Genomic DNA, 16,482 nt, shown 5'->3' with positions numbered 1-16,482 from the left:
TCCTTTAAATCTAATTTGTTTATTTCTCTCCCACAATTGACTGGTTGACATTCCCTATGGCAGAGTTATAGCTTGAGAAGTGATAGATGGTTACTGAATTAGAGGAGGAAGAAAGGATAATGAGGCTCTCTGAAGCCTTCAGGGGAAGGTCAGTGGCAATATGGATAGTAAGAGTTGGCAGAATGCAGCTCCGTCAGCTTTTCCTTCATTATACTTTATGATATCATGCCCCAGAGAACATAAGGTTCTCAGTTTATTTTTTGGGAAAATTACTTAAAGCGAAGATCATTATGTTTGACTCTTCTTATTAAAAGGTAGTGCATTAAGTTTGCATTAGAAAGAAAAAATGATGTAACCTAGTTTTTAAAAAGCAAAACGCTACAATTAACATATCAAAACACCCCCCCCCCAAAACCCCCCCCCCCCCCCCCCGTCGCGGGAAAAGAATTCTGTTTATTGCTCTAAATTATTCAGAAGTTTTCACACAATTTGCTGTAAACATTTCAGTAATAGAAGAGCCTAGAATGAGTAGCTGATGGTGATACACTGGATTTCATCATTTTTCCTTCCCTTTGCATCTTATGAGGTTATAATAAAGAATGAATATTAGATTAATTAGCCTAAATAATTATGGAGCACTCTTATGGGATCAGCACAATGCCAGGAATTTCAGGTGGTGGCGTACTGCTAATCCCATAATTTCAGGAGTCGTATTGGCCATGATCTCTGACCTCTCCATTTGCTCATGATCTTATTGGTGAGATGAGATTAATTAACATGAAATCAACACAAAAGCTGAATGTTACAGAGAGGTAAATAGTATGCCCTAAGCAATAAGGATTCTACAGGTACAAAGGGGAAGAAATCAATGAAGCCTGCATTTCAGAGGGAGAGCCATTAGGAGGTGAGCTTATAATTTGGGATGAATTGTAAACATTGCGGCCATCTTCATCTCTTCCATCTCATTAAGCAGCCTATTTGGCTTCCTACACCCTACCCAGGCATTCGCATTGAGTCCCTCTGACATGGTAACTCCTCCATAGATATTTGCTGGTTGACCTTTCTTTCTTTCTTTCTTTCTTTCTTTCTTTCTTTTTTACTTCTTTAAAAAATTGAAGGGGCCACCGAGTGGTTCAATCTTTTGAGTGTTCGATTTAAGCTCAGGTCATGACCTCGCAGTTTGTGAGTGTGAGCCCCACCTTGGACTCGCTGCTGTGAGCACAGAGCCCCCTTCGGATCCTCTGTCCCCCTCTGTCTGCCCCTCCCTCGCTTGTGTACTCTCAAAAATAAATTTTAAAAATATTTAAGTAAAAAAATTGAAATATAATTAACATACAATGTTACATTAGTTTCAGGTATACAACATAATGATTCAGCAATTCTATACATTACTCAGTGCTTGTTACAAGTGTAGTCACCATCAATTTGTTGAGAAGGGTATAGTAAAAGCAAGCAAAAGAGAGACATTTTGTTTTCTGTCAAATACATAGTTATCTTGTGAAAAGTCTGCAATGGCTATGGATAGAGGACCTACTCATTAGATCATAGTGCCAATCTCAAAGTAAAGTTTATAGATCTGCTTATTTTAAATTCTTTTTTAATGCTTATTATTTGTTGTTTTTTTAAAAATATTTTTATTTATTTCTAGGGGAGAGAGAGAGAGAGAGAGAGACAGCGTGAGCAAGGGAGGGTCAGAGAGAGAGAGGGAGACACAGACTCTGAACAGGCTCCAGGCTCTGAGCTGGCAGTCGGCACAGGGCCCGACGCGGGGCTCGAACCCACGAACCGCGAGATCATGACCTAAGCGAAAGTCGGACGCTTAACCGACTAAGCCACCCAGGCGCCCCTGTTTTTGAGAAAGAGAGAGAGAGAGAGAAAGACAGAGAGAGAGAGAGAGCAGGAGGGGCAGAGAGAGAGGGAGACACAGCATCCAAAGCAGGCTCCAGGTTCCAAGCAGTCAGCACAGAGCCAGACACAGGGTTCAAACTCAGGATCTGTGAGATCATGACCTGAGCTGAAGTCAGAAACAAAACCAACTGAGCCACCCAGGTGCTCCTAGATCTGTTTCTCTACGAGTGCTTACCCTCGGAACAGTGAAGAATGAAGGTAAATATTTGAGTCCCTGTTGGATTCTGAAAACAATTTTAGTTCCCTGGTCTGTAGCAATTAGTCATGACTTATAACATCAAGATTTTAAAGTCAATAGTTAAGTTTTCCGCAGAAATGTTTATCTAACACTTGGTATATCTAAAAATTTATATAAAGTTAAGTGGTAACTTTTAGGAGCAGTTTTTAAATAGAATCTGGGGGTTTTGGTGTTTATGCCTTTTTAAAAATTTTTTTTTAATATTTATTTATTTTTGAGAGAGAGAGAGAGACCACAGGAGCAGGGGAGGAGTAGAGAGAGAGGGAGACACAGAATCCAAAGCAGCTGAAGGCTCTGAGTTGCCAGCACAGAGCCCAATGCGGGGCTTGAACTCATGAACTGTGAGATCATGACCTGAGCTGAAGTCAGATGCTTAACTGACTGAGCCACCCAGCAGCCCCTGGTGTTTATGTCTTTATATTAAGGAATTTTTATTTGTTAGACATGCTCCTCTCCAATATCAGTCTTCCATGAAAGCAAAAGGCATTGAATGAGATATTGTTGCAATTGGTGTTAGGCAAATACATAATTTTAATGGGGCATGATTAGACATAATGAGAATAGTGGTACCTCACCAAAAATATAGAGTGACAGCCATTAATAAGGTAAAAACCTTGACTCAATTTCTTGTGGGTGACTTGCCTTTACTACAACATTGCATTTTGATAAGTATGTATACTGAAAGTGATATTATAATTTAGGATTAAGGCTGTTATAATCATAATTACATATAAAACAATTACTCTGAGAAACAACTCCCTTTCAAAACTGTGGAATAATAACATGTATTTTTCTGAATGATGAATTAAATGGGCCACAACTTCATAAGAAGATGGTCTTCTACAGGAAATATAAACTATTAAAACCCATGATTAATAACCAGTTTGTCACATGTTATTTTCCCTCTTTTTGTATTTATGTCTACCAAATAGTCTGCACATTCAAGAGTGTCTATCTTCTAACTTGCTAACCAACACCTTGTAAATAGGTAGGTCTTCTTCACTGTAAAAGGAGAAACAAAGGCCAATGCATATTTTCCCCTTCAATTTGCCATTATTCTAGAATTTTAGGAAGGAAAATAAGGTCTTGTATACATCACAGATACACTTATATATGCACTTTAAGTTTTGGAGTACACTGTTTTTCCTACTTTTAAAGTGAGTACTATTTCATTTGTATTGTTTTCTTCCTCCCCATTTTTTAAAACCTTTAACCTAGAATAGTCTAGAATATCAACTGTAGTTTTCATTTCGTGGAGAAAGTTCTGCGTTTTGATTTCACTCTCTTTCAAGTGTCCAGGAAAAGTTCTAAACCCCAACTTTGGTTAATGGGACTTCTTCGGGGAGGCGGGGGAAAGCAAGAAAGAAATGAAACATTTTATAGCAATTATATTGGTAAAACTTTAAAAAATTGGAAGAGCCGAGCATTGGAAGGAATGTGAGTCACCTAGACGTTTTATGCATTACTAGAGCAAGTATGTATTTGTACAACTACTTGGGGAAAAAATTGGCATTGTGTTCTAAAATTGAATATACACAATGCCTATGGGATGTGTTGTTTTAATTTTTGATTGCTCAATTAAGTGATTGTATCAATGTCACCATGTTTGGTGAGATGATTGTGACTCACATACCAAGGGTTATAATCCATTCTATGCACTTGAGGCCAGACTATTCTTAGAATTCCAAGATGGCCGAGGATCCCAGTGGGCATCATTTCGTGTGGTAGCATAGCAGACTAGGGCAAAACTAGAAGGCTATAGAGAAAGACTTGTTTTGACAAGAATGCTATACATTTAGAGTAGTGCACGGTTCGTAGCATTTCAACAATGACTTCATGAAGCAAAACAAGAAGAAAGACATAATGATGATTATTTGACAGTGGCTGCTTGACGGGAAGATTTTTAGTCATAACCAAGAAAAAACGGAGAGGCACATCAAACGGATGGTTTTCCATTTTGCACATGTGGGAGAATGTGAGTTTCTTCCAGACTCACAGGAAGGATGTCTTTGTCACAAAATTTGAGGATAATGATCTACAAGTTCTTGTCAGGAATGTTTAAGCAATTTTAACTTTTTTTTTTTTTTTTTTGCTGTTTATTTTTGAGAGATGGAGAGAGAGGGAAAAAAAGAGCGAGTGGGGGAAAGACAGAGAGAGAGGGAGACAGTGGAACTGAAGTGCGCTCCGTGCTGACAGCAGAGAGCCCAATGTGGGGCTCGAACCCACAAGCTGTGAGATCATGACCTCCACTGAAACCAAGAGTCTGATGCTTCACCGACTGAGCCACCCAGGTGTCCCCAAGCAATTTTAAATAGTCAGATTCATCATTTAAGCCAACATAAATAATTAGGTACAAAGCAACATGGCTTTTGTAAGGGGAAATTATGAGGCAAGTTGAAAAAAATGTAAAAGTATGAATTTTAAAAAATTCCCCAAATTTGTAACCAAGCTCCTCACAAATGGTAATTTGAAAGAAAACGAGAATTGCCTTTAGCAAGGCAGGAGACGTTTGGTGGTCCCAATGGCTGTTACTTATTGAACATCTACTGATGTCAGGTACTAGACTGGATTTCACAAGTTATTTCTTCCAATTCTCCCCACGGTCAACTGTCAATAACAAGTCATCATCCATCCCATTAACATATAAGGAAACACAGGCCAAGAGGGGCTTCAGTGAGTTTCTGAGGTTCCACAGCTCGTGAGTGACAGAGCTGGGATTCTGAACCCAGATCTGCCTGATTCTAAACTCACCTTTCCTTCCCCTAAAGCTGACCCATGGATGTCGTAGCAATACTGAGCGAATGAAGAAGCATGGATCCTGACATGCTTCAGGTCTCGTTTCCACCCCCTCTTCCAAGCTGGTTCTTCTGCACAGAGCATGGGCTCCCAGCCCTAGCTCTACCGTCTATGAGCACTGGCAAGTGACCCATTGGCCTTCTCCCTGACCAATTGGGCATCGAGCAGTGCAAGAGCAAATCCCTCCACAAAGCTGGGAGAGTCATTCTGTGGGCTACTCCTGCATGCGGGTGGGTACATATCTATGGGGTCCTGGGACCCTGCCTAAGACATGTGAGGGGGCGGAGAGACAACTCAAGCAGCTCAGTACCTGGCACTTCTAAGTCAAGGTGACTGTGTCCATATTCCAATTAATTGTCATTACATTATCATGGCCGATACTATTAACTGTGTAGATCTTAGCAATTCACATGAACCCCTCTTGGACTCAGTTTCCTTGTCCCTCAAATAAGGTCGACATGGCTGGAAGGCTCCAAGATTGCCATGGTGATGATGTGACAAGAGAAATTCATTTCACTCCCCTGGCAAATTGCTCTTCAAGTGTTCGTCGGACAGGAGAGATAAGTTAATGTTTCCCTTTGATGTGCTAAAAGTGAGACTGAGATTGGAAGACTCTTGCGGACTTTGGTCCCTGTCCAAGCTGATGCATTTGCCAAGAAACTTGGGCGAGCTAAAAACTTATATTCTGCTTCAATCAAACTGACCAAAGATAACTTGGGATTCCTTGTTTCAGACTGGCTGTTTTCAATGTGGCATTATTCTCCACATTTCTACCAGCTTCCTGACCACTTGCCTTCCCAGCCTCTTCATTCCCCGTATATAACAGTCTGTTTAAACTCGTGCTGATAGAATTCCCTTTCAATTATTTCCTGTAATTTAGATCTATATTCAAGATCCATTCCTGACCCCTTCTTTCCTTCATAATGCCTTTGAATACTCAAGTCCTCCCAGTCTCTCCCTCTACCACAGTTTGGCAATGACCACTCTTCCATTTTTTGTATTCATGACTGTTACCTTATAAGCCAAGTTGCAAACTCTTTGAAAGCAAAGACTCTGTCCTTTCATCCATCTTAATACGTACAGAAGCACCCAGCCCAGTGCCTTCCATAAAGCAGAAGTTCAGTAAATAATTACTGATGGATAAATTCATGTACATTATCTATGAGGTCGGTCATTCGTTCTTATAACCAGAACTGAAAGAAAGCTCTAGAAAATGGAATCCCATAGTTTTAGAACCATACAAAATGTGGCTCTGTTTTATGTGGTAAATAAATATACACTCAAACTTGTTTAAAATCCAAAAAAGAGGGACGCCTAGGGCTGGCTTAATCGGTAGAACGTGCAACTCTTGATCTCGAGGTCATGGGCTCAAGACCCACATTGGGCGTGGAGCTGCTTAAAAGAATAATAAACAAAATGCAGTAAAGATTAGTTTGTGAGACATAAATTTGTGGTAAGTTCTTTAACTGAAAATAATTATTTTGAAGGAAGACCTCACACTTTTTTGTGTGTGCTGACATTATAGACGATAAACTCTCCTTCCTAGGAAATATCTTTAGGGCCCTCTGCCAGAAAGGACACTGGGCGCATAGGCCATAGCTATGTTCTGATAATTAGGCCAACATTATAAAAGAAAGTACACAACCTGCAGCTCATAATAGGACTATTTTCAGACAACTGAGATGAAACGTACAAGTGAAAAACACACATCAAAAGACATAAATCCTTGTTGACTGAGATACAAAACCCAGTTTAAAAAAAATGACAAGCCTTTCCTGACAGTTGGCAAGGATACATTAGAAAGACTTTCTTATCCAGTGTATATTTTTAAAGCATTGTTGTTTCAACTGTCCTCTTTACTGAGACTATGGAGCCGAAGAGGTGAAGACAGACCACGTGCCTTAGGTAAACTTCCTTGTCTTGAGGTTCCGGATATTGGCTTCTTTTTGAAATGAAAATAAATACCTTCATCTTGAGAAATATGGCAAGATAGCCTTCATACGACCCACTACCCTTGGCCATGAATGTGTTATAATAATACTGGGTTTTATTATTTTCCCCTTATTATTTCGGTGCAGAATAAAGGCCATTTGAACACCCCCTTTATGCCTTCCCAGCCTCACACACACATATTACACTGATAACAAGATGTGGGAAGACAGTCTTTTAAATAGATCTTTAAAACTTAATTTCTTAATATAGTCGAGGGGCTTGTCTTAGAGGTGCGTGTGGGTAGGTGAGAATCTGTCAACAGAATGTCTGTTCTCAGCATTTTTCCTAAGGGCAACATGCTATTTTGTTTTCCCAAGTAATTATTTTTATTTGTCTTTTTCTGCTTCTGTACTTTAATTTCTCTCAGAACTCGGGAGATGGACAAGTGTGACTGTTTAGATTCTCTCATAATACAAAACAGCGTTTGTGAAAAAGACTATGAATTATCTTTGATAAACATCTGCTTATAGTTGAATGAAGGGTTGTTTAGTACAGAAAGTGGTATTCAGCGAAAAATGCAATTTATCAAAGAAATATTTCTTTCCTTGTTGCATATACCCTCATGTTGGCTTGGAGTATCTATCTTGCCTATTTGTCCTTTGTTACTGTTAAGACAGCAAATTTCTCTGTGGAGCAGATGGTGTATTGTCGTTGTTCTAGTGCTTAAAATTCATTCTGCTGCAGGAAATTTCTATCATGAAAGCTCTAATTTAGCAATATTAACAAATGGAAACTATGGACTGTTTTCTCCGGGATGTCTGGCCTCTGTTAGGTATCTGGACAAGAAAATATATATTTATAGCATGAAAATTGTATCCAAAAAATATTTGATTATTTCTTAATAATCAATGTAATTATTGATGATTGATGGTGGGTATATGCTATAAAATGTTAGTCAGTCATCACTTGTAGAAGAGTTGACCATGGATTTTATTTGTTTCCATTACCAATATCTCCATAACTTATGGCAACAAATATTATAATTGAAATTATAATATGTGTCTTGATACTTTTTGAATAGAGAGTTGAAATTTAAATCTATTTTTAAACTTCAAATTTGTACCCTTTTGTCCATACCTCCTAATAGCACCCTGCCTCGCCCACCCCACGTAGAAAGCCATCAGATTTCATATTTTACCTTCAGGAAAGGATCAGGGGAAATGCCATTTTTTTCACCCTCTGCCACATTTTCAATATTGAAATGATTAAAACAAAACCAACAAAAGTCCTGCAATCGATTTTAGCCTTATGGCTTAAAAACAAAGGCAACAAACAAATCTTTTATGGAAATACTCTTGATAGCTTTTAAACAAATAACATATACAGGTGAGTATTCAGTAAACAGAATTCCACAGCCTGTCAAAATTTTTTCCGTGCTTAGTGCTTTAGAAATAATTCCACTCAGTGTAACTGGGCAAATTGCTAACAGTATCCCATAGTTGGACATTTGTACAATCACCAGTGAAATGACTCTAATTAATTGATCCCATGTGGATCAAGTCAACTGCGGTTAGGATGGCCATCCCAGTCCAGTGTGCCCAGGAAGGTCACAGTTTATACTTACTGAATAAATGTCAATAATACTTTCTTTGAGTCTCAGAGGTGTCCCAATTTGGACATTAAGTTAGGTGCTAATTCTTAACTCTCATGCGCCCATATAAACCTAAGTTACATGCTGACACATATAAGAGAGCTATAAGCAAACGTCCCTTCACCAAGAGGAGCATGCAAACTTATTAATGACACAAGAAGCACATGTGAAATCACTGTGCCTCACTAATCCACAAATCTTTGATTTAAAATCAAAATTTGCGATGTGAACGGAGAGCTCCGTGGGACTTCTGGGAAGAGAGACGTGGGTGTGGACAAGAGTAGTTGAGGCTGATGCAAGGAGTTGTTCTGCTCCAGGGCCTTGCAAGCATCAGGTCACGTGGACCAAGTTCTCGGGATGATGGTAATGAAAGTACAGTCTCTCAGTCAACAGTGGAAATGACTGAATGAACGCAGAGAAGAGTATGGTAGAAAAAATAATCAATAAGGACTTAGAAGTTCTGATCTCTCACCCTGGCTCGGCCACTGGCCACCTTTATGTCATTGGGAAAATGACTTCTTCCCTTTGGCTTTGGCTCTTTTGTCTGTAAAAAGAGAGAGTAAATCGGATTCACTGAGCAGTTACTTCTTGGGAGACTACTTTGTGCAAGGCCCTCCACTCAGGACTTTGACAGTGATCGCTGAAGTCCCTTTCCTGCTCCAAAGTCCGTGGCAATCACTTCCATCACCAGTGTTTCCAGTGCGATGGGTTTAGTCAGCTCGGGTCGTTCACTTCTTTGTCAAAAAAGAACATATCTTGCAGGTGGGTGAACCTCACCCGGCACATATTGATTATGTTAAGTTGACTTGAAACTTTTCCTAGCAAGTGCCCTTTATTTCCTCCTTGGATTAGGGCCATATTTTCATCCCCTGTGATAATGACGCAACCCCAGAATGGCAGGAAACCCTTTGGGGAGAAGCTCATAGGGCATATATTTGGAGTCCAGACCTCTCCATCGCCCTGATCTCAGGAAGCTAGCTCCCGTTCCCCGTGTTCCGCACCTAACAGGAGAGATCATGCTTTCCGGAGTGAAGCTGTAGCAACTAAACAAGGAACTCTACCCACTGAAAGGAGCTGAGATTTCTTCCATGAATCCAGCTGGTTCGAGGCTCTAGGCTTCCCCTAGTGGGTTTTCCTATTGCAGGGGTGGGTCCAGTGGCCCTAAGCCATCAGAATGGGTTCTACCTCACTTTTGATAAAGCACACGGACACCCTACTCTGTTAACTGGAGAAGTTGGAGATAAATCTAATCTAAAATGAATGTGAGAGCAAGAGAAAATTAATTTCACTTGTCTAATATTTATTCCGCACTTTGACCTAGTGGCATGCTAGAAAGTCAAAGTCGTTGTGCTTATAAATAAGTAAGTCTGGGCTTTCTTACTATAGGAGAATATAGGAGAATAGATCGAATATAAATAACATTTAAATCGATACTTAGCTCATTTACTTTTGTCACATCATAAAACTTTTTGCGTGGTTAGGCACGAGAAGGGAAACTGAAGTCCTTTCAGGAAAGTATTCTTAGCACCTATCATTAATTTAAAAAAAAAAAAGTGAATTCCAAGTGTTAAGAAATCTCTACAAGCTTTCCATATAGCCTCTTAGAAATTTTTAAACTGAAAAAAATTTCTTTTTCAGAGTTACATAGCCCTGTACATTTCGATCCATAAATGTACTGAGGCAACTATATAAAGCATTAAATTAGAGATCAGAACAGCTGAAAAATAACTGAAAAGAGCTGAAAATAGAGTTGCAAGTAAATCACTGACAATCTGTCTTCAAATATACTGCACGTGAATTTTAAATCAATCTGTTTTATTCCGTCAGTCATATTAGACTATTCTGCCCCCTCAACTTATAAAGCCCTTAATCCTTGAAACCTTCAGACTATAAGGGAAGGGATAGAAAGAGGAAAAGTGGAAAGTCATATGGAATCACTTGACGATGCGCTGAAATATCCACTTGCCGTTATCACCAAGTGTATGTTTGAAATAAAGGCCAAATTTGACAGTAAATTGTTTCGTTTGAAAGGGGGCTCAATTATTTCAGGGTGTAGAAGCAAACACAATTCAAACCTTTACTCATTTTCTGTGGAGGGGGGGTGCGCACATTCGTGTGTGTTTAATCATTGTTCTGGTAAGATAAGAGCATGATCCAAATTCCAGGCCTTATTCCAAAACTTCCAAAACTTCTAGGGATTGGAGACACCTTACAAGGTGTTGCAAGGGGCCAGGCATAAGACAAGAGAAGGCAAATGAAGACGCTAACTCACAGTGATATCCAGAGGGGGTAACCAGCCAGAGGAAACACAAAAAGCCAGACTTAGAGCAAGGTGAACTTGTTTAGAAAAAGGCAGTCCAGTGGCTTCAGTTTTTGCATTTGAACAAAGCTGGGACTGGCGGGGGTGGGGGTGGGGGGTGGGGGGGGGGAGTGTATGTAAGAACGAAAAAAGAAAAAGCAGTCTGAATTGAGACCATTAGGGTGATGGCTATTCCCGTTTCTTCCAGATGAGCTATGAAAATTTTCTGGGACGGAAAGGATAATAAGAAGATAGATCTGTATCCCTGGTGTTTCAGGACCATTCTTTGGGCTCTATAACAAAGTGATAGATTACTTCGTCTTGTAATGTAGAAAGAAGTGACTGATTACATGGAATGTTTCACCGATTTTCCTAAACAAACCTATCTCTAGAATTTCAGGCACAAGGAGCGCCTTCTCAGATGAGCTAATGTGAAGCCGCTCATTCCCTGAACTACTTACTGAAAGTCAGTTGAGTAACCTGAGAGTTCACCACAGTTTAGAAATTCATAATGGAAGGACAAAGACGGTCAGTTTTAATACTTTAAAATAGGGATTTAACAGCATGGGTGCTGTCCGGTTTTGAAATGCAGAGGCATGAGATGTTATATTCTCGGGGCCTTTAGGTTAGTAAACATATAGGTTGAATATGTTGTAAAGGGGATCCTTGTACAGCTTTAAAAGTGAACATTTGTAACATGTTATTGACCATTATGTAGTACTATGTTGTTACATTATGTAACATGTCAACTGTTTCAATCATATTCTAAGGGAAGAATGAATATCCTTAGTGATCTTGAATATTTCCGGTTTTGCTTTTACTTGAGCAGCTCCATAAATGAATACTTATTTGATATATTGCTTTTATTGGGAAAAGAAAAACGCATGGCTTCTCTTGTTGCAAAAGTAGCTCTATAAATATTTTGATCAAATTTCTACCGGCTTCCATTAATGTGAGAAAACAAGGTGAAACAAACATCTTAAATGCCATTTGGTGACAATTAGATTATAAATGTTATATTCCATTCACACATTCTCTGAGGAGTTTCATCTTTAAAGGAAAACCACGATCACAACGTGGACACGTTCATTAGGGGACTCCCAGCCTGTTTCAGAAGATCATATTCGGCTGCGGGGTAAGGAATCCTGCTTTGTTCAAGTGATGTTTGCAACCTAAAATCTGGGAGACAGGTGCTCACTTGTCCTCCTCCATGCTTAGAAAATACAGGGAGGAGGCCATAGTGGCAACTGTCACCATGATTGATTTCGTTGGGATAGAAGATTGACCAACTGATTGTAACCAATGCACTGAGGACTGTTGTACAACAGTGACACTGTTACATTGAAACTCTGCAAGGCAGAACAAAGCATTGTGGTTTTAGAGTTTTAAGGTTGTGAAATGTAAGCTACTTTTCTCACGTCGTCTCTTCTAAAGAACACAGTGGTTAAGCCACGTGTTGGTCACAGCTCACCGCATTGCGATGATGGATGTAAACGCGGCCGATGAAAATAGCGATAATGACTGAGATTCTCTTTTTTTAATTTTGTATTGAACCTTGTCTAAATGCCATTGGCAGAATTATAAGTAGATGTAAGCAGAGTCATATATGATCAGCATATTTTATGATCTTCCTGTCCTTGAAGTGTGTTACAGGTTAAGCTCAAGCCAGGGTCAAGATTGGTTTATAGAACGCCATGGCACTTAAAATTGAAATGTGAAGTGACTGGAGTGGACTGCAATAGTAAAATGATAGTAACTATAAAGGAAATGTAACTATAAATAAGACATGAATTTACCAGTCATCTCTTCGTTCAACAAATATTTACATAACAGCTAATTTTTGCAAGGTATTTTCCGCGCATACTCTTAATGAAAATCATCTTGACAACCTAGTAATGGAGTTAGTATCATCTTCAATTGACTGTTGATAATGCATCCCTAGACCATGGAAAGTAGGCTTGGATATCATTACTCTCTACTTTTCTGCCTAAGTGTATTTTACACCTGCTTTGAAGAAAAGGTGAAACACAGATATTGTTAGGAGTGATTATTGAGCAGAAATAATCAAGGGAAGTTTCCTACATGACGTGGACCCCTGGCTGGAGTGAGGTACACAGATGGGCCATTAGGAAGTGGAACATTAAAGACTTTGTCAAGCGTGTCTTGTCATTTGCAGGACCGCAGGTACGATTTCATCCGCATTTGGATGTTACGACCCTCCAAACACTGTAATCTCATTCTGCACAGAAGGTGAGCATTACAGCGTTTCCAAGCAATGCCAGGTCACAAATGAAGCTTGAGAGCAAATGTGTAACAGCTGCAGTTTGGGTAACAAATTATTCACGTTTTAAAAGTTATTGAAGCTCAGTTTGAATTTGATATTCAGTGCAATCACACAAACAGCTATTGAAGACTTAATGGGATACCGGTCTCCATGCTAAATGCATTGGAGTCAAAAGCATAGTCTCAATATTCAAGCACTTTACAGTCTGGGGGCAGAGATCTCCTGATCTTTTTTCAAAAGTACGACTCTGCTTGGGGCACCTGGGTGGCTCAATCCGTGAAGCGTCTAACTTCAGCCTAGGTTATTATCTCACGGCTCATGAGTTCGAGCCCCACGTGGGGTTCTGTGCTGACAGCTCAGAGCCTGGAGCCTGCTTCGGATTCTGTGTCTTTCTCTCTCTCTGCCCCTCCCCCTCTTGCACTCTGTCTCTTTTTCCTTAAAAAATAAACAATTAAAAAAAATGTTTGAAGTACAACTCTTCTACCTCATGTATTTGACTTACATCATCTTTGATTTTGGTTTTACTTCTTGTTTCCTTTTGATTCTTAAAGGATTAAATGTTCATTGGTAGTAGATTTTCTACTGGAGCAGAATCTACCTGACAACATTGGCATATGAAATTTATAAATGGACTAAAATATTTTCTCTCAACATAAGACTATTTTCTGTTTTTGCTCAGTCCTTATATTTACGAACATGAAATCAGGGCCCTTGTACTCTGTTGAAGGCCCCTTTGATGTGGACACCTTGATTAGTATTCTCATTTAAAGGGGAAGAGCCAATTCTGTGGAAAGCTGAGAGTGATTTTCTGACTTGCTCCTATACTGAAGGGATTTTCCCCCAATTGATTAGCTTTGGAAATTAAAAAACAAATCATTTTCATTCCAAACTTGGCTGGATGCAAGTGGTCATCCATATAAGATCAACAAATGAAACGTTAATTTTCTTTCCATAATTACTTTCAACATTTTGCTTTTTTTCCCCTCAATAAAGTTCAAATTGTTCTCCAGAGCAAAAAAGCATGTCTATAGTTCCCAAAAGATGGTACCAAAAAAAGGTCATTTAGAAAGGATATTATGCCATTCCATCAGGATGTGGTCCTGAGAGAAGAGGAAGTTTCTATATTTTTAAAAGTTTTTTAATGTTTATTTTTGAGAGAGAGAGCAGGGGCAAGGGAGAGGCAAAGAGAGAGGGAGACACATAATCTGAAATAGGCTCAAGGCTCTGAGCTGTCAGCACAGAGCCTGATGTGGGGCTTGAACCCACGAGCTATGGAATCAAGACCTGAGCCAAAGTCAGACACTTAACTGACTGAGCCACCCGGGTACCCCGGGAGTTGCTATATTATAACTGAGGTTTTTAAAATTATTATTAATACTGTGTTATCTAGATGAAAACTTTTTAAAACCCTGAACAAATGTCTTATTTTGAAATTCTTGTGGGAATATAAAAGTTAGTATTTTATGCACAACAAGGGTAGATGCCATTCAGAATAATGGATGGGACATATATTTTATATATATTTTTGTTTATATTCTATCTATTTACTTATGTTTTTAATTGTTGTTACTTGGTTTTTGTGTTGTGTGTAGGATCACAGTACCAGAATGATAACATTTTTCTACTTTCTGAGTTTCCTTACAAAAGTGTATGGTATTATAATACAGAGTATTGGGCCGTATTAGTTTTATGCATTAAAAAAACAATCCCAACCATCTTAACAAATATGGCAGACGTAGAGGCTCATATATCCAATCTTTGAGGTTGTATCAGTTTCTCATTGGCTGCAAGCTGTGGTTAGTGCCTTGTTGCTGGAACAGGATGGGTCTTCCTTCTTTTTCTTAAAGCAGGAGATGAAATTCCTATGTGAAAATGTACTCCCTCATCAAGATACCTCTTTCCTTCCTTCTGATCGACAGGCAGGCTGCAGCAAGTGGTACGTGGCTGAGCCTTCCCTTCAGAGCTTTCTGGTCTCCTTTTCAAATGAGGTTTCCCGTATTTATTTTCACAGTACAGAGTTGTACTGGTACTTACAAAGTGTCAGAAGCCCTCCCTTCCCCATTTCTACATTTCTTATTTCAGCTTTTGTCCCTTAGGCTACCTCATGTGTCAAGAAATGTGGCTACTATCTCTAGACACCCGTCCTTACAGAGGATCATGCGAGGGCATTGTGAATGCTTCCCCTTAATTTCCACCTTGGAAAAAATTGTGAAGGACTATAATTGAGGTATTAGGATAAATTATGGTCCTAGGATCATTACCGTGACCAAGAGGCTACGGTGCTATTGTAGACCCAGACTCATAAAGGACGTCCCTTCTGGTTGAGGGAGGGGGCCTCAACAGAACCATATAGGGTGGGGAGAGAAGAGTCCCCAAGGGAATTCCTGGCTGACTCAGTAGGTAGAGCATGTGACTCTTGATTTTGGACTTTTGAATCTGAGCCCCACATTAGGCATGGAGCTTACTTAAAAAAATAAAAATAAAAATGGGGGGCCTGGGAGGACTCAATCGGTTGAGCATCTGACTTCAGTTCAGGTCATGATATCACAGTTTGTGGGTTCGAGTCCTGCTTCAGGCTCTGTGCTGACAGCCCAGAGCCTGCTTCGGATTCTGTGTCTCCCTCTCTCCCTGCTCCTCCCCTACTCATGCTCTGTCTCTCTGGCTCTAAAAATTGGATAAATGTTAAAATGTTTTTTACATACATAAAAATAAAAAAGAAGAGCTCTCCAAAAGAAAGAAGACACTGGTAACCAAAATATTAGGCGAAATACTGGAAAGGAAAAACACCTGATGTCTGCCATATTAGCCAATAACAAAATCATATGTATACTTATTAGGTATATATGTATATCTATATACACACATATATATACATACATATGTATATCTTCTTTTAGATTATCAGCAGATTTTTATAATCGCATTCATGTAGGCCCTATATGCTTTCTGCTTTTATTTTTCTGTGTTTTTGTAAATTGAGGTATAATTGCAAATTAGTTTTTTCTAGAAAGACTTCTTGGTTTGCTCATGAATTTTCCATTTACTACTGACACACACATTTGCTTTTTTGTTAACAATTTTCGCCTATAACCATTATTTGATAATTGACTGAACTTTTGCATATTGGTGTTATTGATGAGTAAATCAGGAAAAAACTTCAATAATGAAATTTGCAAAACAGAACCCATTTTCTAAGAAAATAATTAGAAACTAGAAGACATGGGGCACCTGGGTGGCTCAGTTTATTAAGCCTCCAACTCTTGATTTCAGCTCAGGTCGTGATCTCATGGTATGTGGGTTTGAGCCCTGTGTCGGGTTCTGTGCTGACAGTGCTGAGCCTGCTTGGGATTCTCTCTGCCTCTTTCTCTCTCTCT

The 16,482-nt window shown here is 39.3% G+C and overlaps 1 non-coding gene across 1 annotated transcript; it reads left to right on the top strand.

Annotated features, from left to right (window-relative positions):
- Nucleotides 1-5,055: 5,055 nt before the first annotated feature.
- On the top strand, nucleotides 5,056-5,184 carry LOC120247972. The gene has a single exon (XR_005532456.1). It is a non-coding gene; the product is annotated as a small nucleolar RNA SNORA35 (small nucleolar RNA).
- The last annotated feature ends 11,298 nt before the right edge of the window (nucleotides 5,185-16,482 follow it).

Source organism: Hyaena hyaena, unplaced genomic scaffold (assembly GCF_003009895.1).
Source record: "Hyaena hyaena isolate Hyena2069 unplaced genomic scaffold, ASM300989v1 scaffold_556, whole genome shotgun sequence".
In the NCBI taxonomy this organism is placed as follows: Eukaryota; Metazoa; Chordata; class Mammalia; order Carnivora; family Hyaenidae; genus Hyaena; species Hyaena hyaena.
This window is presented reverse-complemented; position numbering and strand designations above follow the sequence as displayed.